Genomic DNA, 25,802 nt, shown 5'->3' on the forward strand with positions numbered 1-25,802 from the left:
CGAGCGAGTAAGGAGAAAAAAAAGCGCGAGTCCTTACCTTGGACGAGATAGAGGAATTCCGATCATCTTCCACTTTTTTCAGGGCGAGATTCACCTCTCTCACGGTTTCTCTCTCTCTCTCCTATCGCTTCTCTCTCTCTTTCTTCTCTGGGTGTTTCTGGGCGTGGGTATCGAGTGAAGACGAAGAAGGAAGAGGAAAGAAAAGAAGTCTTGAATAAGAGTGGAAAGATAAATGAGTTTGATTTCTTTTTGTTTTTATAGAAGAAGACTAATCGATTGAAGATGAATCGATTTGGAGGTGGTGAAGACGAATCGATTGAAGGTGAAGCAGTCAATTGTGTAGGGCAAAGAGAGGATTATTTTTTCAGCTATCGTCCACGTGGCAATCATTGGTACAGCCACTTGTTGGGTCGAAGAAGGGGAGAAGACAGCAGAAGAAAATCAAGCAGAGAAGATGAGGCTTGACCAGCAAGAACCACGTGTCACTAAGAGAGTAAATAATTTTTTGCCACGTGGCGCGCAAGTACGGGGGCAAAGGATTGCCACGTGGCAGAGTGTGGATAGAAGTTTAAGCAGCGTAGACACTTATTATCTATGGTATGGATTAAAGAAACGGACTTTCCTCCGACCTCACTCGAGGATTTTTATATTGGCCTAATTGAGCATATAGCTTAACTTGGACAAAGATAGAAATACAAACCCGGTTTCTTTTATAATACACTTTTCCTTTACTGCCTATTTAAAAATTACCTATTCAAGTAAGCGGGTACAAATATTATGAACACCGAGATCTCATTTCATTTTTTATACGACCAAGTTTAGTTTGCACCCAACTCTAAATTTCGATTCTTGATTCAGAATTTTGATTGCACTCGAATTGTCAATCAAAAAACAGTGTCACGTCTGAACGCATTCCAGGTCGATTTATGAGCACGTGATTTTGAGAATCTCATATGCATCCTCAACTCCAATCTAACCATGGATTAGACTATTGTTCTAATCCCCGTTAGCTACTTTGAGGTCGATAACTCAAAGGTCCTCGGGAATGAAATGTCGGATTATGAGCTTAAAAATTCGTTCTCGGGGAATCCACGTGCCTTCGAGGATGTCTATGATGTCACCATCACCAACTCTTTAACAATGCTTTCTCTATAACGCATCTACCCCATTGGCAACTCTCGCTCATAAAATCTAAGTTTGGAAAGTAGGAAGTCTTAAGAATCCGATTCGAGAGAGTGGATGGGTACCGAATTAAATTCCAAGTCCCTTTGGCAAGAAGAACTTTGTTGAATGCTACAACATCCCAAAAAGCCATTCCACCCACTAGGGATGTACACAGTCCAGTTTATTCCCGTCTAAAATCGCTCTCCAACATGAACATTCTATTAAATTTGATGTTCATCCAAAATTAGCAAGTTTAATGTCTTGGAATTACATATAAATAATAATAAATAAATTAACTTATTGCAACTTCAGGATATGGTCCTGTCTAAACTGCGGTTTTAATTTTTGAAACCAGATCAGACCGTATTAGACCGATCTAAAAATTGGATCATACAATATAAGATAAAATAAAAATATAAAAAAAATTAAAAAAATAAATAAAATAAAAAGTTTTGAACTTGGTCGACGATTTATAAAAACGATGGTTCGGCCGGTTTATGGTATCTTTGCACTCTCCTAACACCCGCCGAGTTCGGTTTACATAGATTCGACCAACATCCCCAATGGATCTTCTTCTCCTTCATTGAATCCCCCCGAAAATACGCTAGAAGCTTCTCTATCTCTCTAAGATGACTCTCATGGGCAGCTTGAACATACTCATCGTACATCTAAGAATAGCTTGGATAACTACCTTGATACGAACTCTATTACTAGTGTTGAAATTAAACATGATATCACTCAAGAACACGATACCTTAAAATGCAAGCAATCAAAGGAAAAAAGATAAATATATATAGAGAGAGAAAAAAAAACACACATAATTTGTTAACGAGGTTCAGTGTAAACCTAATCCCCGCTACTCCTTAATAAAGATGTTCGTTTTGTACTTTTATCATATTCGTCTTCAATACAATATTCTGATCAACACAAACCTCCAATTACAAAGAAAACCCGATCCTAAATACGGGACAAAATGGTTATCAATGTCAGAGAAATAACACTCATAGATCCCTCACTATATTGCTTCTTTGATCTGCTCTCAATTACAAACACACGGGATTAAGGATAGAGGAAAAGAAAGAAAAAAAACAAGTGAATTTGACCTCATTGCTAACTAAATTATATAAAAAGAAAACTTGTGAAGTCTCAAACGTTGATTACCCCTGATACTTGCACGTCATAGTAGATGAGGCTGATTCTCACAACTAGACATACGAATGAAAATAACATAAGATAAGAAAAACAGCATGATTCTCGACCATAATTAACATAAGATAAGGCTTTTGAAATTAACTATCAGTTATGATTGAGAGCAGCGATGTCAATGTGTAGGGTCTAGATAGGGTCCTACAAAATCAGATTCTACCTGCGATTTTTTTTTTTAATCATATCTTACGTAATACTCATTTATTTTTAAGGATGATGTACCTAAATAGCTAATTTAAAGTTATGAATTTACAATATAGCCAAAATTTATCTTAATTTTGTGAAATAGCCAAAAGGTGCAATAATCTGTTTTCAAAAAAAAATTTTGACCCCAAGATTACTTTTTTTTTAAGTGATAATTTTAATCTTGGCTGTCAAAAAAATTTTGAAAACGTAAATTTCTACTTTGCTGAAAAGTTGAAACTTTGGTTATTTTGCTAATCAATAAATTTCAAATGACTATTTTGTACAATTTAAGAAAAATAGCCAATTTTAACGTTTTACGTTGCTAAATAGCCAACGTTTGGTAAATCTTAGATAAATAGTCACTTTCAAACGTAAATCTTAGGTAAATAACTATTTTCATATACCGAACGTTAGCTATTTACCAAAAATTTACGTCTGAAAGTGGCTATTTACCTAAGATTTACCAAACGTTGCGTATTTAGCAATGTCAAATGTTTAAGTTGGCTTTCCTATAAAAAAATTAATCCATTTGATATTAAATTTTACTGATAAAAATAAATAATCGAAAAAAAATACTTGAATAAAAAATACAGCTAAAAAAATTAAATTAACAAAAACATGTAATAAAATATGCTTTAAAATTCATAGATATAGTAATAATTTCAAGCAAGTAGAGTATAGGTAGGATACTTAAAAATCATACCTTACTCATATACGTATAATATTGGGAAATTTGCGTCAATGTCACAAATTCGTCGATTTTTTGCATTTGTGTCACATAGTTGTCAAAATTGCATTTGTGTCACGTATTTACATTCGTGTTACATGTGCAAATTTCAAATTACTCTCTCTCATCATTTAATCTTTTTATTAGTTACTCCATGTCTTCTGAATTTTTACAATACCTCATTAAAAATTACTTCATCTTCCTCTAAAACTTTCTAACATTTTGGCGTTTGACTTATTTGCAATTGGATTGCCAATTTGTGATATAAGATGCAAATACCACTATAATATTTATAATAACCAAAAGATATTGCAATGATCTTAACCTAGCTCAGAAGTGACACCAAATGGGCGTACAAAACCCCACTAAATGCATAAACTAAAATAGAGTATATCATTCTAACAAAGTTAATAGCCTACCATTGTTATCAACAAAGATAGTCTTCCGGTCACCAGGAGCACAAACACGAGCAAGAGATAATGCCACTCGTTTTCTGATGGTTATTTCCGGACCTCGCATCAGATATAGTAGATGATTTAACACCTGCAAAGTGAAGAAACAAGAAAGGAATTGAAATCTATTAAATCTTTTTTTTTCTTCTTTCAGAAAACGCGATATAATGGCAACTAGATTTTGCGACACACAATGAATTTGTACATCGAATGATAATATGATCAAGCACAAAATGCTAAAGCCAATGTAAAGAGTATGCATAAGAGCTGAAATTGTGAGAAACTCACCCTCCCATGGATCTTTTCCTCTAATCGTTTCAGAGTTTTCGCTATACAGTCTTTAGTTGGCTACAAGCAAATAAATAAATGAATGAATTAAGATATATATAACAAAATTACTTCGATGGCCAATGCTGAAAAGGAGTTAAACCAATACACAAGCGGCAACTAAAAAGGTAATAAAACAGTACTTGGGCATTGAATTCTGCATCTTGTAGTTTCTGAATGCCTCTAAGCTTCACAAACTCAGCAACATTATCCTGGAAGAGAATTCCCAAATTAGTTTCAGTACTCTATGATATGCCCTGGTATACTTTCATACTGTTTTCATAACATTTTCCATCTTAATCTCCATTATTTATAGGCTAATATAACTTCTACTATTTAATATACAATCCCCACTAACACTGTACATCTATTGAAGTAGAAGTACGAAGAACACATAAATATTTGAAACATACACCTAAAGAAAATTAAGATAAATATTTTTACCTCATTATCTGCAAGACCATATAGAGCAAATGCAGCATTGTGCTGCAACAGTGCATTTTTTGAATCAACGAGTTTAAGGAGAGGCCCCATGCCACCACCATAAACAATGCCTGCTTGGTTGTGTGTATCCTACAGTGATGAACAATCTATCCAGTCAGGTTCTGCTCATCCCTTAACCATGACAATGTTTTACTGGAAATTGTCTACTACCTAAATTATGTTAGATAAATCTTTTAGACCTGCTTAACTTAACAAATAATTTGCGAACATTTTAGTGGTTTCGATTGTGTAATTGAATGATTATTTCCTGTAGTTTCTTGTTAAATTAGACTACTTAAATATACATGTACAGTTTTTTATTTGTAATTATAATTAAGTATGTAAAAGTAGGTCAGATTAGAAACAAAACATTTGGTTCTGGGACGATTCAAGAATTTGCTAATCTGACATGTGGAACTCTCTTGTATGCCTAAACGAGATTAAGTAGGAACCTGGGTTAGCCTCCCGATTGCAAAAGCTGCCATCTCCTTCAGTTGTGAATCTGAAGACTGAAGCATCGCAAGCAATGGCTTCACAGCTCCCCTTTGTACAATGTGAATCTGTTACAATATTGATGACAAATCAAATAAGGAACACAAGCAAAATACAGGAAAAGAAAATAGAAAACCAAAACATCTCTGATCACCTTGCAATCCGAATCTGCTGCGGCAAATTGGCCTAGTAGTAAAGCTGCTTCTCTTTGGCTCTCCGTACAACTAGAGCTGTCACCAAAGCCCTTATTATAATTATGTTCAAGAGCTTGATGATCATAGCACATTCAACAAAGCACATAAGGCATCACTGGGGTCGCTCTAATATTTTTTAAAAGTTCCAAATTCGTCTTTACAAAAATAATATATCTTCAGCCACACATCTTAACTTCTAGTTCTATCACTATGTACTTCCATTTCAAATAAGATAAGTGCAAATGGTTTACAATTGATATTAGTAGCAGGTAACACTGAGATAAGTCAAAATCTGGTTATTTACCTTAGTAGCCCAATCACAGGCTGTAATGCACCAGCCAGGATAACTTCTTTCTTAATATCCGGGGACGAGTGGACAAGATTTCCAATCACGCCAACCTGCAAAACTTCATTACTTCAGATAATGCTCAAAGACGAACCATCAAAATATAATGGGGAAAAAAACATGTGGCAAGTGCAAACCGCTTCATAGTGTATGGCCGCATCATCAGGCATAAGCATTAGGACAAGGGTAGGTAATGCATTGCATGCCAAAATCTGCAACACATAAACTCGATTTTCATCCAGGAACGTTGGATATATCTTCCAGCAACAGAACATGTGAAAGGATATTAGTTTTTTTTTCATACCTGTTTTTTGTCGTTGTTCATCTTGAAAGCGAGGGTCCGAATGGCCGCCGCAGAAGCTCTCTGCACCTTTGCGTCTGGGTAGTCAAGAAGCTCAACGAGAGGAGGAATGCCACCTTCAATTCTACACAAACAAAAATGACATACACAACATAATCAGCAATTCCAGGAGAGTTCGTGGCTGAAACACAAATAAATTTACAAATCAAAGGAACAAACCTGACTCTTCTTTTTATGGCGCAATTTTTCATGAACGAGATTGCTGATCGCATCAGCGGCTCACTTCAAAACACCACTCACTGCTCGAGAGCTAACGCCATTGTCTCGGATCTTTAGCAGCTCGATTAAATGCGGCAAAGCTCCAGAGTCAACAATGCGCTGTTGATACTCGGACTGTTTGGCACAGTTAAAACATTGGAGATATAAATCACGCATACTTCTCCAGTACATCAGAATTGAAAGCAGAAAAGGCAAATAGTGAATTTACTTTATCAGAAATTAGCCCGAGCGCAAGTGCACATGCTTTCTCCACTTCAAACTCGTACTTAATAGCTTCTGCTCCGTCGGCGATCTGAGGCGTCGGCGGCTTCAAGCGTTCGACCAGAACCAGAATGGCTCCACAATACACTATCGAGTCCACATTGAAATTACTGAATCTGCGCAGCTGTTGCAGAAAGTGTTGTAACAGAAAATGCGACAGTTGCTGAAATTTAGAGAAAACAAAAGATAAACGATATGAGTGCGGAAATAATAAATAGACACCAGAGCTGGTAACCCAGTTCGGCAATTCGTGCCTACGTCTGGAGGGCATTTGTCCGGTGGAAAGCAATTTACTATCACTACAAGAAATACACATTTAGCGACGAAACTATTAGCGACGATTGACGATGAAATCGTCGCTAATAAATCGTCGCTAATCACCCTTTTAGCGACGATAATATCGTCGCTGATTGTTTGGTGCCAAAAATATTAAAGTTTGGCGGCAAATATAATTAGCGACGAATTTGTCGTCGCTAATTTGTTTTTGTCGTCGCTAAATGATTTCGAATTTTGACGAATGTTAAAGAGGGAAAAATCCCTCCCATTTAATTAAAACGAAATGATTTAGCGACGATTTAATCGTCGCTAAAGATGTGAAATTTGTTATTAGCGACGAATAAATCGTCGCTAAATGTCTGGTTCAATTAAGTTCATTTAGCGACGATTTTAAATCAATTAGCGACGATAAAATCGTCGCTAAATGTCTTTAAATACCAGATCGCGACCCAGTTCCCTCATTCGCTCCCAAACCCTAAAATCCCCATTTTTCCTCTCTGGTTTCTCCTCCTCCGCCGTGTGCCTCCTCCGCCGTATGCCGCCGACGCCGTCGACGTCGATCTCTACCTCCCCGGTAAGTCTCTCTCTCCTCACTTCTCTCTCTCTCTCCTCACATCTCTCTCCTTACCTCTCTCTCTCCCGTTGCAGCTCCTCCGCCGCTCCGCCACTACTCCGCCGCTCCGCCGCCGACGCCGTAGCTGCTTCCCCGCCGACGCCTTCCCGCGCGCTCCCCGCTTCCCCACTGTCTTGTCCTTGACCGAACATACATCAGTAAGTTTTTTTTATATATAACTTTATATATATATATATATATATATATATATATTAATTATTTATAGAATTAATATATTAGTTATATATATTAGTTATTTATATATATATAACTTTATTTATATATTAGTTATAAATGGTAATGAATTAATTAGTTATAAATGTAAATGATTTAATTAGTTATATTTACATAATTTATATTTATTGAATTATATATTTGTTATAAATTTTATAAATTTTATAAATTATAAATGAATTAATTAGTTATAAATGAGTTATATATTTGTTATAAATTTTATAAATATTTAAATTAGTTTTGTTTACACAAATATTTAAATTCGTTATAAATTTTAATATTATAGGTATAAATATTAAAATTAGTTATAAATAATTATATTAGGTAAAATTATGTAAAAACAATTAGTTAGTTTATGTAAATTAAATGAAATTGTATTTAATTCTTGTTAGAAATGATTAAAAATGTGAAATTAATTAGTTGATTTGAATTATGAATTTTAATAATCGAACCACTGACGGGCGGCCAGCAGAGGACTCCCGACGCCAGCCAGCAGACGACGCCCGGCGGACCAAGTCAGTCTACTGATCAGCACGTTGTTCCGCCGCAGCCTGCAGAGTTTCAGCGCCAGCAGAAGAGCGTTTCACGTGAAAGAGGGGGGAAACGAGCGCCGGGACGACAAAGCAAACGTCGCGACTAGTGTTTTATTAGATATTTTGTGTATAGTAGATTATTATTTACATATTTCTCGATAACCGAAAACGTACGTAACTGGATTTTATATATTTGTTGATTTGGATAATATAATTTAGTTTTTATTTGATTTTTCATTTTAGAATTTCATAAACAAAAAACCGTAAAAAATTAATAATTAACGACGAAAAAAATAAAAAATAATAATAATAATAATTAGCGACGACAAAGTCGTCGCTAATTATTATTACACATAAGGTATTAGCGACGACAAAGTCGTCGCTAATGCACGCGGGAAATTTTCCCGTGCTAATTAGCGACGAAAAAGTCGTCGCTAATTACCTGTTTCAAAATGAAAAAAAACTTCTCGTCACGACATTTAGGGACGACATTATCGTCGCTAATATCGTCGGTAAATATTTAGCGACGAATAAATCGTAGCTAAATATATTTAGGCACGGGCATTTAGCGACGATAATAATCGTCGCTAAAATCGTCGCTAAATACATTTAGCGACGATTCTCGGGTTATTACCGACGAAAAAAATCGTCGGTAAATGTTGTATATGTTGTAGTGTATGATAATGTGGTACAATAAGGATTTACACTCAACGACTCCCTCGCTAGCTACCCAACCTACGTCTATCCTCTTCAACAGCAACTTAGGCTCCCCTTAAGTACGAGATCCCCTCGATTCCCACAGAATATCTCTCCCGAGACTTATAAACGTGTTTCCCAACAAAAACAATTGAAAAACCTAACATCTACACTACTAGAAATCATGCTTTTCACAGCACATGTTTTCACGGCGTTTGGCAAAAAAACGCTGTCAAAACATCATTTTTTTTATTGTCGAATAGACAGAAGACACGTGGCCTGTGAAGAGAAACGTTGTGGAAAACATAAGACAGCGCTTATATATAAGCGCTTTCATTTTATTCCCTCGAATTACAAGAAACCATGTGGAGAAGAAGTGGCAACAAAGCAGAGGTAAAAGATACCTTAAAAGCTTGAACACATGTCATTCTAAGCTCAGCTAAAACACTCAAATAAATCTCTCCAAAGGCGTGAGTGAAGATGGTGTGGTTATGACCTATTTATAAAGCAAATTAGGTCAAAACGAATCTTGAAGTCGGATTAGGATCACCAGCCCATTATATCATCAATCCACGCTGGAATCCTACTTCCATTCGGAATAGAAAAACCCAAAAGTAAATGGGCCGTAATTGTTGCGCAAACTGTTACAACAGAAACTGTAACGCTTCCAGATGAATCGTAATAAGGCACAATTCTATCCGAAATAATATATCACGATTCTTTAAATATTTTGCCAACATTAAATCGCCAATTAATGTAACAACACACATGATCCTCTGCAGAGAAAACCGCAATTTTCCAGAATCGAGAAATGAAGACCGATAAAATACAGGTTTCGGTTTGGGACGAAACCAGTACCGTTCTTGGCAACCGCGCAGAGAGCGTGAGAGGCTCGCTTGGCGGCGGCGCGATCTTCCGGCGCGGCGGATTCGAGGGATCGGAGGTGAGATCGGATATTGGCGAGCAGATCTTGGTCTTCGTCGTCGTCGCTGTATTGATGGAGGGAAGGGATTTTGAGAGGCCGATCGGATTGGTCTTGATGCCCTTGGAACTCCGGCTCCAGCTTCCGCTTCAAGCTCTGCCTCGCGGAGTAGGGTTTAGTCTGATTGCTTTCCATGGCGGCAAATGAGAGAGAGAGAGAGAGAGAGAGAGAGAGAGAAGAGAGAGAGAGAGAGAGAGAGAGAGAGAGAGAGAGAGAGAGAGAGAGAGAGAGAAAGGGGGCGATATGAGAATGGGTGTTTTCTTTTTATAGGACCGTGTTTGAAATAGCCCGCCAATTTGCCTTTCCCGAATTCTTGTGTTAGCGCGCACTCCCGCTAACAATTTTGGGGATGAATGTTTTATAATTAAATGGCTCACTGTTATAAATATAATCAATGTTGTTAAAACTTAAAACTTAAACATGATGGTCATTCAAAAAAAAAATTATATTTATATTATATTAATTTAATTCCAATAGTATTACACTATATTTTTTAATAAATAAATATAATATTCTAAAAATATATAATAGTCTAATTGACTTAGATTATAATATCTACACATGTTAATCTAAAATATATACACTCTAATTCTTTAATATAAATTAATTAAATTATAATATTTAAATATTTGGCATAAATTTTACACAAAATAAAATAAATAGTGTTACACCAATTTTCATTTAGGATACTGTATATGCTTTTAATTTCCATTCGTACAATTTTGTTTATTAATGATGAATAAATAAATATCTACTTCATAGAATCTATTTTTTTTTTCCTATAATTTTGTATAACTAGTGACTCAACCCCACAATATTTTAAATAGGTGTTGATAGAAATTTAGATATAAATTTGAGTATATTTTTCTGTGATAACATATCTGTTTGGATAAAAATTTAGACGATATCATTATTTCTAAATTTGAGTATTTACTTTTGTGCTGGAATTGTTTTTAGGGTGATGTGACTATCTAGCCATTTTAAAATTTGAGTTTAGCAAAATAACCAAACTTTTCAAAGTTGAGGCAAAATAGTCAAAAATTGACAAAACCCCCAAAATACCCACATTCCCTTATCTTCTATTCGCTCAGTAATCTCTCTACAGATACACCGCCGTACAACCATGGAAGAGACTCCGTCTATCTCCAAGCTCTCGCCGTTGAACTTGCTCGCACCTCCCACTACTTAAGGAAGCTTCTGGTCAACTATTCTTCACCAACTTCACAACCACTCTCGGTGAACTTTCGCGGCGGTGACTCACCAACGAGTGGCAGCGGAAGCACATTCGACGCCAACGTGGTGATGGTACTCTCGATCCATCTATGTGCCCTAATTTGCTCGCTCGGCCTCAACTCCATCGTCCGATGTGCTCTCCGATGCTCTTCTATCGTTGCCGCCCCAAACAAGCAGGTTGTTTGTGTTCGATCGTCGTCGAGTTTTTCTACATCTTCTTATTCTTATTTATCGCACAGTGGATTAAAATTTTTGAAAGCAGGATTAAATTTGTTGACATTTTCTTCTTCTTCTGATTTATCGCACAGTGGATTAAATTTTTTGAAAACATGATTAAATTTTTTTGACAACTTCTTCTTCCTTTTCTACTTATGCTTTATCGAAGAGGGGATTATATTTTTTGAAAGCATGATTAAATTTTTTGAAAATAATTAAGGGTATATTAGTACTTTTACATTATAAGTGGCTATTTTGCATCATCTTGTGAAACCTTTGGCTAAACACTAAGTTTGAAATGGCTATTTCATACAAAAAAATCCTTGTTTTTATTCATTTAGACTGAAAAACATACCATGAGAAGCTATATGAGTGTCGGTTCTCTAAAATAAATCTAAAATAACATTTATGGTTATCGTTTTATTTTGTTGGGAATTATCGTGATTCACTAATGCAGACCAAAAAAAAAATCTTTAACAATTTATATTTTACGAATAATAGGTCTAATTTATATATTAATTAAACTATTGATGTACTACTATTGAAAACTAATAAGAATAAATAAATAGGAGAATTCAAAATAACTTACATGCAATTTCGCTATTTAAATTTTCATGCCCATTGACAATCTTCGAGATCCTTGAGTTCTTCGTTGTGTATCAACACTAAGTGTAATGAGTCGTTCTCCGGATGCATAAGCATCAAGGCGTGGGCTAATTCTCTTGCCTCACAATTACACCGACAAGATGTCGGAATAATTTTCACTCTTTCATGAAGTGTAATGAACGAATTCTCTCAAATTGGGAAAGAATAATTTTGACCACACTTATAGGGAAAGGGCTACACGTTTTCAAAGAGCGGAAAAGTGTGTTGTCATGGTCATTTTCCATCAACCATATGTCCCCTATTTATAACTTTTCCAACTTGCTATGTTTAGGTTAACCAAAATAGCAACTTTCCTGATTTTATTTGATTTTATTATAATCAATATAAGATAGTATTATATGAATAGAATTAGTCAAATATCTCCAATATATTTGTAATATATATAATATTTAAATTATATATAATCTTTATTTATTTCTCACATTATAATAAATTATTCAGGTAACTTGATAATATAGAATATTTCTTAAATATTATCATTAATTAATATATTATTTGTTTTTCCCAATAAATATATTACAGAGTGCTAGTCTAGTCCCTACCCAAATCCGCATAAAAGAAACTCGAAAAATGAAAATTACAGAGTGCTAGCCCAGTCCCTACTCAAATCCGCTAAAGAAAACTAATTAAACTCATTACTAGAAAGAAAAAAAAGCCATAGAGCGATACAATGGTTTAAATTATCAATAAGACTAGACAGAGTTCCATATCTCGTTGTTGAAGATCGCTCTGTTTCAGGTATTCCATAAACACCAACACCTTGACAACACCCCGGTCTTCACCGCCGTGACCCATTTCGAATTACGCCTTGGCGAGACATGAGGTTGAAACAATACCTCGACGGAGACGGGGCAAAAGTTAGTTCCAAACTTTCCGAACAACCATCACCAAACGTCAAAGGCTACGTTATATCGCAAGAAAAGGTATTCGGCGGCCTCGCTTGCTCTTTGACATAACGTGCAAAATTTTGGCGAGAGCGGAAGATGAAGATTCAGCTTTTGGACCATGACGATAGTATTCACTCTCTTAATAGTTCTTTCAAATGCCTACTATTGCTCCTTCGATTCTTGTCGCCGCCGAAAGAGACTTCCTACTTATAATTCTAAGGCGATTGAAAATATAAATCAAGGCGTCATAACCAACATTTTTAGAACTTTAGACGATAAACTTTATGCCCTCGAAACTTCCGTTTCTGTTGCTGGGTAGATTGAAACTTCTGATTGCGATGGCAGACCAAAAGCGACAATAATGAATGGAAGGCATTCCTTCTAGTCATTTTCGTTATATTTTATGTTTTTTATTATTAACTATGAACAGTTAGATTTAAATCCAATGACCCATACTACTTATTTTATACTAGCACCTCGCACGCGAGATTGTATTTTTATTTATGGTATTTTAAGTTAAATCTTCCATAAAATGCTAAATTATTTCGAAATTTAACGAAATTGGAATTTCAGTCGCATCTAGATTTTCGATCTTCAAAGATAAAAAAAGACCAAGTTCCATTATGGATGGAATGAGTCGGACCTCGGCATTATCTTTATTCTTGAACAGATTAATAGAATCTGAAACTCGGAGTGACTTAGTGTATGACTCTGGTCAAATTCTAAACTTATTACAGACAAATACATTAATATAATTCGTGAATCCGATTCCATTAAACACTCCACAAACCCACAAAATAATCTATTCAACGGTCAACCAGACCACAATAATTTACAAAGACTTTCCTAATTTCAAATGATCGTTCATGCAACGCACGTGCGTTCAAAAGAGATAAGGTGCTATAGAAAGCTGCCCAACCAAATCTTACAGCCATGGCTTGATAAGGCTGTCTTTGTCACTCCAAATATCCTCAAATTTCCCCGGATTCTCAGTCTCCGAGAGAGAGGGAGGGTGGAAAGAGCACAATTACCATGGTGCCCCTCCTCTTCTCCTCCTCGCAGGCTCGCTACGCCACACAACCTCTTCTCCTCCTCGCAGGCTCGCTACGCCACACAACCTCTTCTCCTCCTCTCTCCACTGCAAACCCACCGCCGGCGATCTCACCGTCTCCGACTCATGCGACGCCGCCACGTCACCACTCCGGTCTCATCCCAAGCCCCGCAGGTCCCGGCGCCGAGAGAGAAAGAGCCTCTGCGGCCGGGGACGGTGTTCCCCGGCGGCTACAAGCGACCGGAGATTCGGATCCCCAGCCTCGTCCTCAACATCCACGCGCGCGACGCTCTCGACGATGCCGTCCTGAGCCTGGTCGACCGCGCGGTTTCGAAATCGGCTGGAATCGTTTTGCTCGACGGCGACGATGCCTCCGGCGGCGAGGTATACGAAGCCGCCTGAGGTTGAAGTCGCTCGTCAGGAATCGAGCTTACTTGCTGGTCTCCGAGCGCGTTGATATCGCCGCCGCCGCAAATGCTAGCGGAGTTTTGCTCTCCGATCAAGGTCTCTTTCTTTGTTGTTTACTGTTCTTCTAGTTACTATGCTCTGCGTATCGTTAATCGAACAAATCCGGTTCCAGTTCATGAATTTTGAGGAAACTTGTGAACCAGGTTAAGGAAAAGAAATGCTTTTTTTGTTTGTTTGCGTATTTAGAACCTTGAGCATAATTTGGAAGGAAAACAAATTAGTTTGCCTAGATAAGAGAGTATATATAGGATTTTTGGTCTTTTAAGCGAGGGATATTAAATTTGCACCCAAGTTTTTTTAGAATCATAGGACTGAGAACGATCAAGAGAGAATGAACAAGTTGAAGAGAATGAAATAATAGAAGCTCTTAACTTGTTATTGATAATCAGGTTGTTTATATACATTGTTACATTCTGTCGAGTTTGTTACAGCAAAGACAAACTCAAATACAAGCCAGACTAGAGTTACATAGTAAGCTCATATCGACTAGAATAATTAACACAAGTAAACGTACAACTCACTTTACATTCCTAATCAGTCTCTGAACTAATTTTATTTCATGTTGAAAATTACATGCAACTAACCCCTGTAATCGGTGATGATTTGTGAGAAAGTAGACTATAACTCGTCTAAAGAATTTGAATTTCGTAGGGATGTCGAGATAACTTTCTATTTTGTTTCTGTAGGCCTTCCTGTCATTGTAGCAAGAAGCACGATGATGGATTTGAGATCTGATTCGGTGGTACTTCCACTGGTTGCACGGAAAGTACAATCCCTTGATACCGCTTTAAATGCTTCGAATTCCGAGGGAGCTGATTTTCTTATATATAGTGTCAGTGATGGGTCACATGTGGATTCAATGCCCAACTCTGTAAGAGACGATGTTAAGATACCGATTTTTGTCAGGTTTCCTATATACGGAGAAGACATGCTGGCTAAAGAAGCTTCAAAATGTCTCAAATCTGGTGCTAGTGGCTTAGTTATTTCTGTCAAGGATTTTGAAAAGTACGGTGAAAATGTGTTGAGTACTTTGTTTGACGAGGTAGACCCACCAAGTACCAGGGCCCGGGATGAGTCTTGTGACCCATTGGCTATGTATAATGGATTTGGTGGTAAAGAAATAGTTGCCGGCTTCATCAATTTGGAAGATCGAGAAAAGCAGTTGATAGAAAGAGAAAGATTGGCTTTGCTTGAAGCTATAAATGTCATTAAGAAAGCTGCTCCAATGGTGATCATTTAATTAAACTATTTGGTAGTTGGAGTTGCTCTTAATTTAGATTTTCAATTCTGTTGCTAAATTAAAATGTTTTTATTTATTTTTTCTTTTCTAGATGAACTCAGTCATGGTTTTGTTTGACAGATGGAGGAGGTTTCGCTTCTGGTAGATGCGACTTCTCAAATTGATGAGCCATTTTTACTGGCCATAGTGGTAATTGTGTGCTGTTCCATCGATATATATGGGTATTAGCTCTTATTTTCACATGAATCCCTTTCTTTTATTAAAAAAAAAAAATTGAACAAAGGGCCAATGTTTTTTCATGCAAAATTGAGGAATTGAGATTTAATCATGAAGAATGTATGTTGCCGTGTGATTTTACATACCTAGCAACATAGAACTTGATTTGCTTGGTACTTGAGCTTTAAACCCTTACAAGGATTCTTGTGGCTATCATATTTTAGTTTTCCATGTAAATTCCATCAATTTATGTCTGAGATCAAAACTACATCCACTATTTTGGTCAATCGTCATTGTTCTGCATTTGTGGACTCACAGTCCTTATATATGATTATTCGTTTACAATAACATTCACTGAAATCGTATGAAGGTAATTTCCACAGTTAAGACATGAATCTCGGGTGATGATAAAACCTGAAGTGCCAGATGGGTACAAGCTTCATTCGCTGCCCTTTCCCTTCTTGGTTTCTTTAGTTGATCGTACCGTAACATGACTTAAGCAAGTCTTGAGTTCGTGTTATTTTATGTGATTTTTTTGCAAATTGTTGAAATTTAGTCCTAATACTAATATTTTTTTAATATTTTTTTTATGTAGGGGGAATTTAATTCTGGGAAGTCATCTGTTATTAATGCACTTCTAGGAAGTAAATATCTCAAAGAAGGAGTCGCTCCTACAACTAATGAGATCACTTTCTTGTGCTATTCTGAATTGGAGTCTGGTGAGGCACAGCGATGTGAAAGGCATCCAGATGGTCAATATATATGCTATCTTTCCGCTCCTATACTGAAAGATGTAAGTGGTTACTTAAACCAATGGTCTTATTAATTTCTACATGTGGACATAAGGGTAGAGGTTCAGCAGTTAGGAAGAGGAAGAGTGCATGTGACCCAAAAAAGAGAGATTATAGGTGCTAGTCTTGGAAGCTGAACCAAAATTTATTGAAAAACCGATCAAATCGACCAACCAAACCAGACCAAATTGAAAATGTTGTTTCCCTTATGGTCTTTAATTTCAGAAGTTTTTAGTTTTAGTTAATTGCTTTTGCTTCCACTAAAAGACAGTTAGGGTCTTTGGTTGACGAGCTTTTAAGTTGAGCAAGTATACATATGCTCTGCCACACAGAAGGATTTTACAAGTAAATAAGGGGCTACTTATTACATCTGTGCTCTAATTCTATCACATTTATAAAAAGTTCCGAGTCCATATTATTAATATCACTTGAAAGATACAATGTCAGGATATCATATTATATTCTTCTAGGCCAGTGATAAAGATTGTTTCAAATGGACCTTATTAGTTTTCTTATTGTTTTCTTCTGGAAGCAGATGAACATAGTTGATACGCCTGGAACAAATGTGATTCTCCAGAGGCAACAACGGCTCACTGAGGAATTTGTGCCTCGTGCGGATTTGATTCTTTTTGTTATATCTGCTGATCGCCCTTTAACCGAAAGTGAGGTAATTTTACCTGTTTTTTCAATAATGCATGATTTGCTTATTGTTTTTTCTAGTGTACAAAGGCAATGTAAATATAATAAAGTTTCACAAGCTCTTGGAAGCTACATATGCAAATCTTTTTTCCCATCGTAAGAGGGATCAATTTACAAGGGATTAAATACAGCCGATAGTAGGAACTAAGGAGCGAGATTATTATTATTTTTATTATTATTATTATTTATCTTTAGTTTTTCATTATCAGTGAACTTACTGTTAGTCTTATCTTATCGGTTCATGGCAACTATTTCCCTTGCAGGTCACCTTTCATCGTTATATTCAACAGTGGAAGAAGAAAGTTGTCTTTGTCTTGAACAAGTCCGACATTTACAGAAATTCTCGTGAGGTTTGCTAATACATTGATGATTACCAATCTTTTAAATTTCAATTAAGGCTGGTCGAGGGTAATAAAGCAGCATCCTGAATCTGCTTATGGCTTTAACATTCTTATTTATCATGATTTCGTGCAGCTTGAAGAAGCTATGTCGTTTATCAACGAGAACACAAGGAAGTTATTGAATACGGAAAATATAATAATATATCCTGTATCTGCACGAGCTTCCCTTCAAGCAAAGCTTTCAGCATCCAAGGAAAATGATGAAATAGCACCATTGATGACGCACTGGAAGAGCAATAAGTTTGATGAACTTGAAGAGTTTATGTATAGTTTTTTAGACGGGTCAACAAGTGCAGGAATGGAACGAATGAAACTGAAGCTTGAAACACCCATTGCAATTGCAGAAAGATTACTGAGTGCTTGTGACATTCGCACGAGACAAGATTGCCAGTAATATGAACAGGATTTGGTGGCTGTGAATGATATTATTAAGAGTGTAAAGGACTATGCCAATAATATGGAGCGTGAAAACATTTCTTGGAGAAGAAAAGCATTATCGTTGGTGAGTTCATACACACTAAATTTTAGCACGTGGCACCAACTTATACGTGTGCATTGATACGCTAATATAGGAAAGATGAAGCGATATTTGTTTTCAGGGTTCGTTATGGTAACAAGTTATACCTATGGAACGTTCACGCGCTGAAGACAATTGGGGCAAAATGTGGAGGGACGATCCAAATCGCAAAGGAGACGTTGGAGCTATCAGATATCAGATTTGCGAAAATTAAGGTAAAAGGTCCCAAGAGTTGTCTCATGGCGCACTCTTTGGAGCTGCCTTACAGAGAGCACACGATCCACGTCGGCCTCCTTAACTTAGATGAATCGCCGAGAGGCCCTATATTGGTGTCATCGCTCCATCATCCTCAAGTACTTCAGACGGTTTCTCCAGTCATCTCCTCTCAGACAAAGCCTATACAACTGGTGAGAAACCAAGAGGAAAAAGGAAAAAAGAAGGTGGAAGAAAAGGAAATCAGCAGGTATCCTTTTCAAGAGGAGTCGAGTGGCTCGAGGTCGAGTGAAAACCTCAAAGCGGACGAAGATAAGTCGGCGTCAATTCAAGAGAAGTCCCTCATGGATGCGAAGTCAAATGGGATTTCGGGGTACGAGGCTGACTCTTCCGCAAACCTAATAGGTTTTGATTTGGGCCTCTTTACCAAAGAACTCCATTCACGAATAGCTGATCAAATTGCACGCATCCACACAACCGATTGCGAATCTTTTGTCAATTCCTTCTCTCCAAAAACTCCGGTCGTCTCCGTGGAGGATCCAAAAGAAGTTCATTCTGAAATAAGTTGCTCTCCAGTAGAAGTGGTCCCCGCCATACCTGTAAGAGCAAGGAGCGCGGGCAGCTACGCAAAGACTCGTCGTCCAAAAGAGCGAGCATCTTTTCGCAAGGGGATTATTGATAGGTGGAACGCATATACGACTCAAAAGAGGTCGCCGATCATCAGGAGGGACTACCTAGAATGTGTTAGCGACAGTGAGGTGGAAGGCAGGAAAAAAGACGCTTTCGGCAAGACTTTTTCGCGTAGATGGTGGCTCGGCAATCAGGAGGCGGAGTCGTCTTTCCATCCTCCGCCTCTGGGTCTTGACGAAGACGACAAAATTGAACAAATACAAGACAGTCTTTTGGAATCTCAAGACGTGGTCTCGTCTCCGACGGAAGGCTCATCGGAGGAGTCTTTTGGTCCATCTGAGGATATTCCGAGCGATGACTCTTCAGAGTGTCTAGAAGGTATTGCTGAAATGCTCGGATTAGGTTCCTCGACATCATCGTCCGAAGGCTTGCCCCCTATCGAACCGAACCTAAATTCTCAGGTATCACCACTCTTATCTACTTCGGTTATTCTATATTCTAGTCCAGGTAGGGGTGGACGAGTTCAACGACACAACAGTAATTACCATGATGGAGGGTCCACTCAAAAGAAAAGTAGTTCCAAGATCTCAAAAAAGAAAAAAAGAGAACTGAGGAAATTGGAATTTGATATGAGCTTCGATAAGGCTATAAGCTCAGGGAGGAAGCCAATTAGTAAATGAAGATCGTCTCATGGAACGTTAGAGGGACTGGTCGCCCCGATAACAGACGTGGGATAAAATCTTTGGTATGCAAGATCAACCCGAATATTCTTGTTCTTTTGGAGACTAAGAGATCTAAAATCGATAGACGGTTCGTAGGAAGTGTTTGGAGTTCTAGATTCAAAGAATGGGTCTTTCTGCCGTCAATCGGAGCAGCGGGCGGTATCGTAATTATATGGGACTCAAGAAGAGTGTCGGTTTTGGAGAGCTTAGTAGGAGATTTTTCGGTTTCAATTAATATTGAGAATGGAGACCTTCCATGGTGGTTCTCTGGGATTTATGGTCCGTGCCGAGCTGCTGGAAGATCAAATTTTTGGGATGAGTTGGCTGGACGGGTTCCCGTTGGTGTGTCGGAGGGGATTTCAACGTCATCAGATTTGCCGCAGAAAAAAATAAACCTGTAAGAGCTAGACGAAGCATGAGACTTTTCAACGAGATCATTTCTGATCTTTCCTTGATTGATCCTCCGCTACACAACGGAGAGTTCACATGGTCGAATTTCAGGGAAAGCCCCACGTGTTCACGTCTAGACAGATTCCTCTTCACAACAGGTTGGAGGGGTATCTTCCCGTTCTGTTTACAAGAGGTCCAATTTAGTGGTGTTTCGGACCACTTCCCAATAACGATCATTACAGAACCGGCCAAATGGGGCCCGGGCCCTTTCAGATTGGACAATGAATGGCTGGAACACTCCGATTTCAAGGCTTTGGTTGCCAGTTCGTGGATGGAACCCGTTCCGGAGGCTTGGACAGGTCATCGTATTATGGGGAAGCTCTATGGATTAAAAAAGAAAATCAAGGCATGGGCAGTTGGTGAAAAGGAAAGGAAGTTTGGCCAAAAATTGAAAATTGATAGAGAGATTCGAGTCTTAGATAGACAGGAGGCTGGTCATGACTGGTCGGAAGAAAAGCGTTTTGAAAGGGCCTTTTTGAAAGGACAATTGGATAGTATTCTCGAGAATGAGGAGAGGATAGCAAGGTTAAAGTCGAAAGTCGCATGGGCTAAACACGGAGACGGTAATACGAGCCTCTTCCATTCTATCCTAAGTGCGAGATTGGCAAAGAATTCCATTTGGAAGTTGGAAAAGGCGGATGAGACTATCACGGTCAACGAGGCAGAAATCGTTGAAGAACTTAACAGCTTTTTCGAAACTTTGTACCGAGCTAATCCATCTACGCGAGGAGATTGGAACAACATTCTTTGGCAGCCAATGGACTCAGATAGCGCCGATAACCTCTCGTGACCTTTTGACGAAGAAGAGATAAGAAGAGCGGTTTTCGGTTGTGCGAGGAACAAATCCCCTGGACCGAATGGTTTCTCCATGGCGTTTTTCCAGAATTTCTGGGATATCATCAAGGCCGATGTGCTTCAATTCTTTAGAGAGTTTTGGGAATCGGGCATAATAAACAAATGTGTAAACGAGACTTTCATTTGCTTGATACCCAAAAAACTCAATGCCAGTAGAGCCAAGGATTTTAGACCAATCAGCCTGGTTACAGGTTTATACAAAATTTTGGCAAAAGTATTGGCGGAAAGAATTAAAACAGTTTTGGATAAAATTATAACCCCTTTCCAAGGTGCTTTTGTTAAAGGTCGTCAAATCTCAGATATGATCCTTATCGCAAACGAGGTAGTTGAGGAAACCAAGAGGTCGGGGGTGAAAGGAGCAGTCTTTAAAATAGACTTCGAGAAAGCTTACGATATGGTGGAATGGGATTTTCTCGACTTCGTGATGGAAATGAAAGGTTTCGACGTTAGATTGAGAAAATGGATTAAAGGATATCTATCATCGGTTTCCTTTTCTATCATCATTAACGGGAAAGATAGAAATCATTTCTCGAGCTCGAGAGGTTTGCGTCAAGGAGATCCGATCTCGCCCTTCCTTTTCACCTTAGTTGCAGACGTGATGTCCAGAAGAATCCTTCGAGGTGTGGAAAGCGAACCTTTTAGACCCCTCGAGGTAGGCTCCCCGAGATTGAGAATCTCCCATCTTCAGTTCGCGGACGACACGCTTATCTTCGGGGATTTCGATTTTCAAAGTTGGGCAAATCTTCTCGATATCATTCGTGATTTTTGCAAAGACTCGGGCCTTAAAGTCAATATAGAGAAAAGTAGTCTGGTTGGCATTAATTGTGAAACAGAGGAAAGTGAGCGTCTCGCAGTTTCTCTTGGTTTTCAAAAGCTAGATTGGCCGATCACCTATCTCGGTTTACCCCTTGGAGACAATCCGAGGAGCAAATCTTTCTGGGACCCCGTGCTTCTCAAGGTTGCAAAGAGACTCGCTGGCTGGAAGCGAGGCTTTCTATCGAAAGGCGGGAAATTGACCCTCATTCAGTCGGTTTTATCTACCCTACCGACCTATTACATGTCAGTTTTTAAAATGCCCTCAGCGGTAGCCGAAGAAATTGAGAAAATCATGAAATGTTTCTTTTGGGAAGGATTCGAAAACCAAAAAAGGCGGGCAGCGGTCTCATGGGTTGACTGTTGCAAGCCAAAAGAGGCGGGAGGCTTGGGGATTGGGAGACTTGTTGCGAAAAATAATTCTTTGCTTGCGAAATGGCTTTGGCGCTTTCCTCTCGAGCCGGACGAGATGTGGCATAAGGTGATAAAAGCAATCTACGGTGTTCAAGACAATAGATGGGATCCGGGGCCTGCAACGGGACGCACCCTAAGGAGTCCTTGGAAGTCCATTTTCTCGGTCCAAGAAGAATTTTTTAAGCGATGCACGTGGATAGTTCGAGACGGTAATAAGGTCAGGTTTTGGGAGGACGTTTGGTGTGGTGGCGAGGCTTTGGTATCACGTTTCCCTGGTCTATTCCGTTTATGTTCTCTAAAAAATGTGCCAATTAGGCATTTGGTCTCTAACCCTCTTTCAGGTTCTATCGAGTGGAATTTCAACTTCTCACGAAACTTAACAGATAGAGAGGCCTCATAATTTGCGCAGCTTATGGATTCCCTAGAGTCAGTCTCCCTAGGGGACGAGGTAGAGGATCGAAGGGCTTGGATGGATGATTCGGAGGAGTTCTCGATAAAAGCTATGAACGCTGCACTCGCATCTCCGGGACCGACCATTTCAGTGCCTTTCCACGAAACAGTTTGGAAGAGCGCTGCCCCAAAAAAAGTACAAATATTCGGGTGGAGATTGGCACTCAAAAGAATAAACACGGCGGATGTTATTCAAAGGCAGAACCCTCATCGAGCCCTTTCCCCGAGTTGTTGTCTCCTCTGTCACAGAGCCGCGGAGGATATTCAACACCTCTTCGTAGGCTGTCCAGCAGCTTCAGGAATATGGAAGTGGCTTTTCGGAAAGCTAAACATTAAGGTCTCATCGATTGTTCTCGTATCTGATTATTTCTTGCTTCACGCGACTCCGGGGAAGAACAACCGTTGGAAGGCGGCAGTTAAAACGGGGTACTGGCAGGCTTTTGGGCTCTGTGGCTAAGCAGGAACAAATGCGTTTTCGAGAACGAGGAGTGGTGTCAAGAAGGCGTTCTGGAGTCTCTCAATCGGAACATTGCTCTTTGGCTTCACAATGCTTGCAAGGAGTTTAAAAATTTCTCCTCGGCGGACCTCCAGAGAGACTGGAGTAGTGCTTTATAGACCTCCCGGTTATATAAATCTCTTTTGGATATAAATATTTAGGATTTCCTTTGTAATTTTGGTTCCTTTACTGACCGACCTCCCGGTTTGTTGTGGGAGGTTAAGATTTGGTCTGGAGTGCGTTTTGCACTCCTTTTTTGTAAAGTGGCTTTCAGCCTGTTAATATAACCATTCTTGTTTAAAAAAAATATATATTGCAGATAGATAGCACAAAATCACGGGTTCTGGATCTAATACAAGGTACCATGCAATTGTCAAATCTTGATCTTGCTGTTACCTACGCCTTTAAAGGAGAGAGTTCCACCACGTTGTCCGCTACATCTAGGGTACAAAATGATGTACTTGGTCCGGCACTTTTAGATGCACAAGTAAGTTTATAGATTGATATTCTTGCTTAAATATTTCCTTCCTTTTCCTGCTGTGTGGGTGCCGATAATATACTCTTTATGTGAATAGATATTCCCATGTTCCTGTCGTGTTTTCTTCGTACTGTACAGTGGGCTTCATTTTCTTGATAGTTTATCTCTGCGGATATTTCAATTCCAAAGTTAGTGTTAGTTCACTTATTCGTATTGGGATTGGGATGTCAAATTGGCTTGCAGGATTTACTCGAAGAATATGTGCAATGGTTGCAATCAAACAATGCTCGTGAAGGGAAGCTGTACAAGGAATCGTTTGAACAGCGTTGGCCCTCTATATATCCAAAGAGGGAGATGCAATTTGAGACATTTGAATCACTTAAAAAGGTTGATGAACTTAGCCTTGGAGTGATACGGAACTTCAGTGGCCTCGCTGCTTCCAAATCGTTTGAGCAAGAAATACGAGAAGTGGTGCGTTTTTTCCTCCTCCTTTTAAAACTGTAATATCTGATAAAATTTGAAGCCAAAGTAAACTTAAGCTTGTATAAAAGCAACAGAACTAGGACTCTTTTTTTTTTTTTTTTTTTTTTTTTTTTTTTTTTCTTTGAAGCGCATAGCACAACTTAATCAATCTTTAGTCATTCAAGCTGATATCTTATTCATTGTCAAATTCAGTTTCTGGGAACTTTTGGCGGAGTTGGAGCTGCCGGTTTGTCTGCTTCACTTCTAACGTCTGTTCTCCCAACAACATTAGAGGACCTTCTTGCTCTCAGCCTCTGTTCAGCTGGCGGGTAATGCTTCAACTTCATATTTTTACTTTATGTATTATTTTCTGTCAGCATAATTAAATGTTTGGCATTTCATATACAACAAGAAAATTTTGGTCATATTGACCAGAATTATCTGAGCTTAACTATTGTTGTTTCATTTTCCCAATCATTTTTTCTATTTATCTACTGCAAAGAATTGCGCTTGTCAAATAGCCAAATAAATTCGAACTCTTTGGCGATTTAGTTTATATAGTGTTTCTAAATTCTCTAATTTATTGTTTGATGATGTCATAGGTTCATAGCGATTTCAAACTTTTCAGCCCGTAGGAAAGCCATGATAGATAAGGTGATTAAGTCTGCGGATGCTTTGGCGAATGAGCTCGAAATGGCAATGCAAAAGGATCTCGCGGAAGCTCTCGAAAGCATGGAGAGCTTTGCAAATATCGTGGCTGAACCCTATCGGGAGGCTGCGCAGCGTAAACTAGAAAACCTGCTTGCAATCCAAGCAGAGATATCGAATGCCGAGAACGAGCTACATAAACTGCAAGTCGAAATTCAGAACTTTCATTTCTCATGACGTCGGATTTAATCTCTCTCTCTTTCTACTGGCAAACGATATCGCCTCTTTGTTTTGTTTATTTTTTAATTTATTTATTTTATCTTCAAAACTTGTAAAGTCTTGTTGTATATCAATCAAATAAAAAAAAAGGCAACTGCTTTCGGCCACTTTATTCTAGGTATGCTCAAAATGATATTATAATTTGAGGTGAAAGGCTTGTTCTGAAGGTGTGAGTAAGGATGGCATTATTAATCGATACTCGTTTACCCGTCCGTTATTTGTTCGAAACGGGTTGAGTAATACCCATTCGAAATGGGTTAAACGGGTAATATTCGTTAACATTCAAACGGATACAGGTACGGGTACATTGTTTTTACCCGATTCGTTATAATTTTTTTTTTTTTTTTAATAAATCAGATACTTTCCAACTTTTCACATTTCATTAAATTATTAGTGTTGTGACTATGAATTTTAAGTTGCTTTAGTATTCCACTTATAAATTATATTTTGACAATAAATTGTAGTTTTTAATTTATATTTAGACTTTTTGAATGTTTTTTTTTCTATTTTTTAATTTGGTAAACGGGTAATGGGTATTTAAATTTCAAACCCGCTACTCAGCAGGCATTACCTGTCATTCGCCTGTTTGAGAAAACGAGTTAACTAGTACGAATTAGCGGGTATTTTTTTTCTAACGAGTACAGTGCCGGTGCACCCGCTCCCATATCCATTGCATTCCTAGGTGTGTAGGTAATCAAACTTCTCTTATTCAGTTGGATACGCTGCTGAACAAATTCCTCTCACTGTCACCTCAT

The 25,802-nt window shown here is 38.2% G+C and overlaps 2 pseudogenes across 1 annotated transcript; one reads left to right on the forward strand and one right to left on the reverse strand.

The window, feature by feature from the left end:
- Positions 1-2,310: 2,310 nt before the first annotated feature.
- Positions 2,311-9,887, reverse strand: LOC149388662 (ARM REPEAT PROTEIN INTERACTING WITH ABF2-like; annotated as a pseudogene).
- Positions 9,888-13,908: 4,021 nt separating this feature from the next.
- LOC149388663 (putative transmembrane GTPase FZO-like, chloroplastic) lies at positions 13,909-25,154 on the forward strand (annotated as a pseudogene). Its single transcript, XR_016300478.1, has 11 exons — positions 13,909-14,309; positions 14,960-15,501; positions 15,634-15,702; positions 16,325-16,522; positions 17,056-17,187; positions 17,483-17,569; positions 17,694-18,122; positions 23,500-23,667; positions 23,902-24,129; positions 24,334-24,449; positions 24,723-25,154. The product of XR_016300478.1 is annotated as a putative transmembrane GTPase FZO-like, chloroplastic (transcript).
- The last annotated feature ends 648 nt before the right edge of the window (positions 25,155-25,802 follow it).

This window comes from Urtica dioica, chromosome 8 (genome assembly GCF_054948205.1).
Source record: "Urtica dioica subsp. dioica isolate 48M chromosome 8, U.dioica_male_clone48M_v1_H2, whole genome shotgun sequence".
NCBI lineage: Eukaryota > Viridiplantae > Streptophyta > Magnoliopsida > Rosales > Urticaceae > Urtica > Urtica dioica.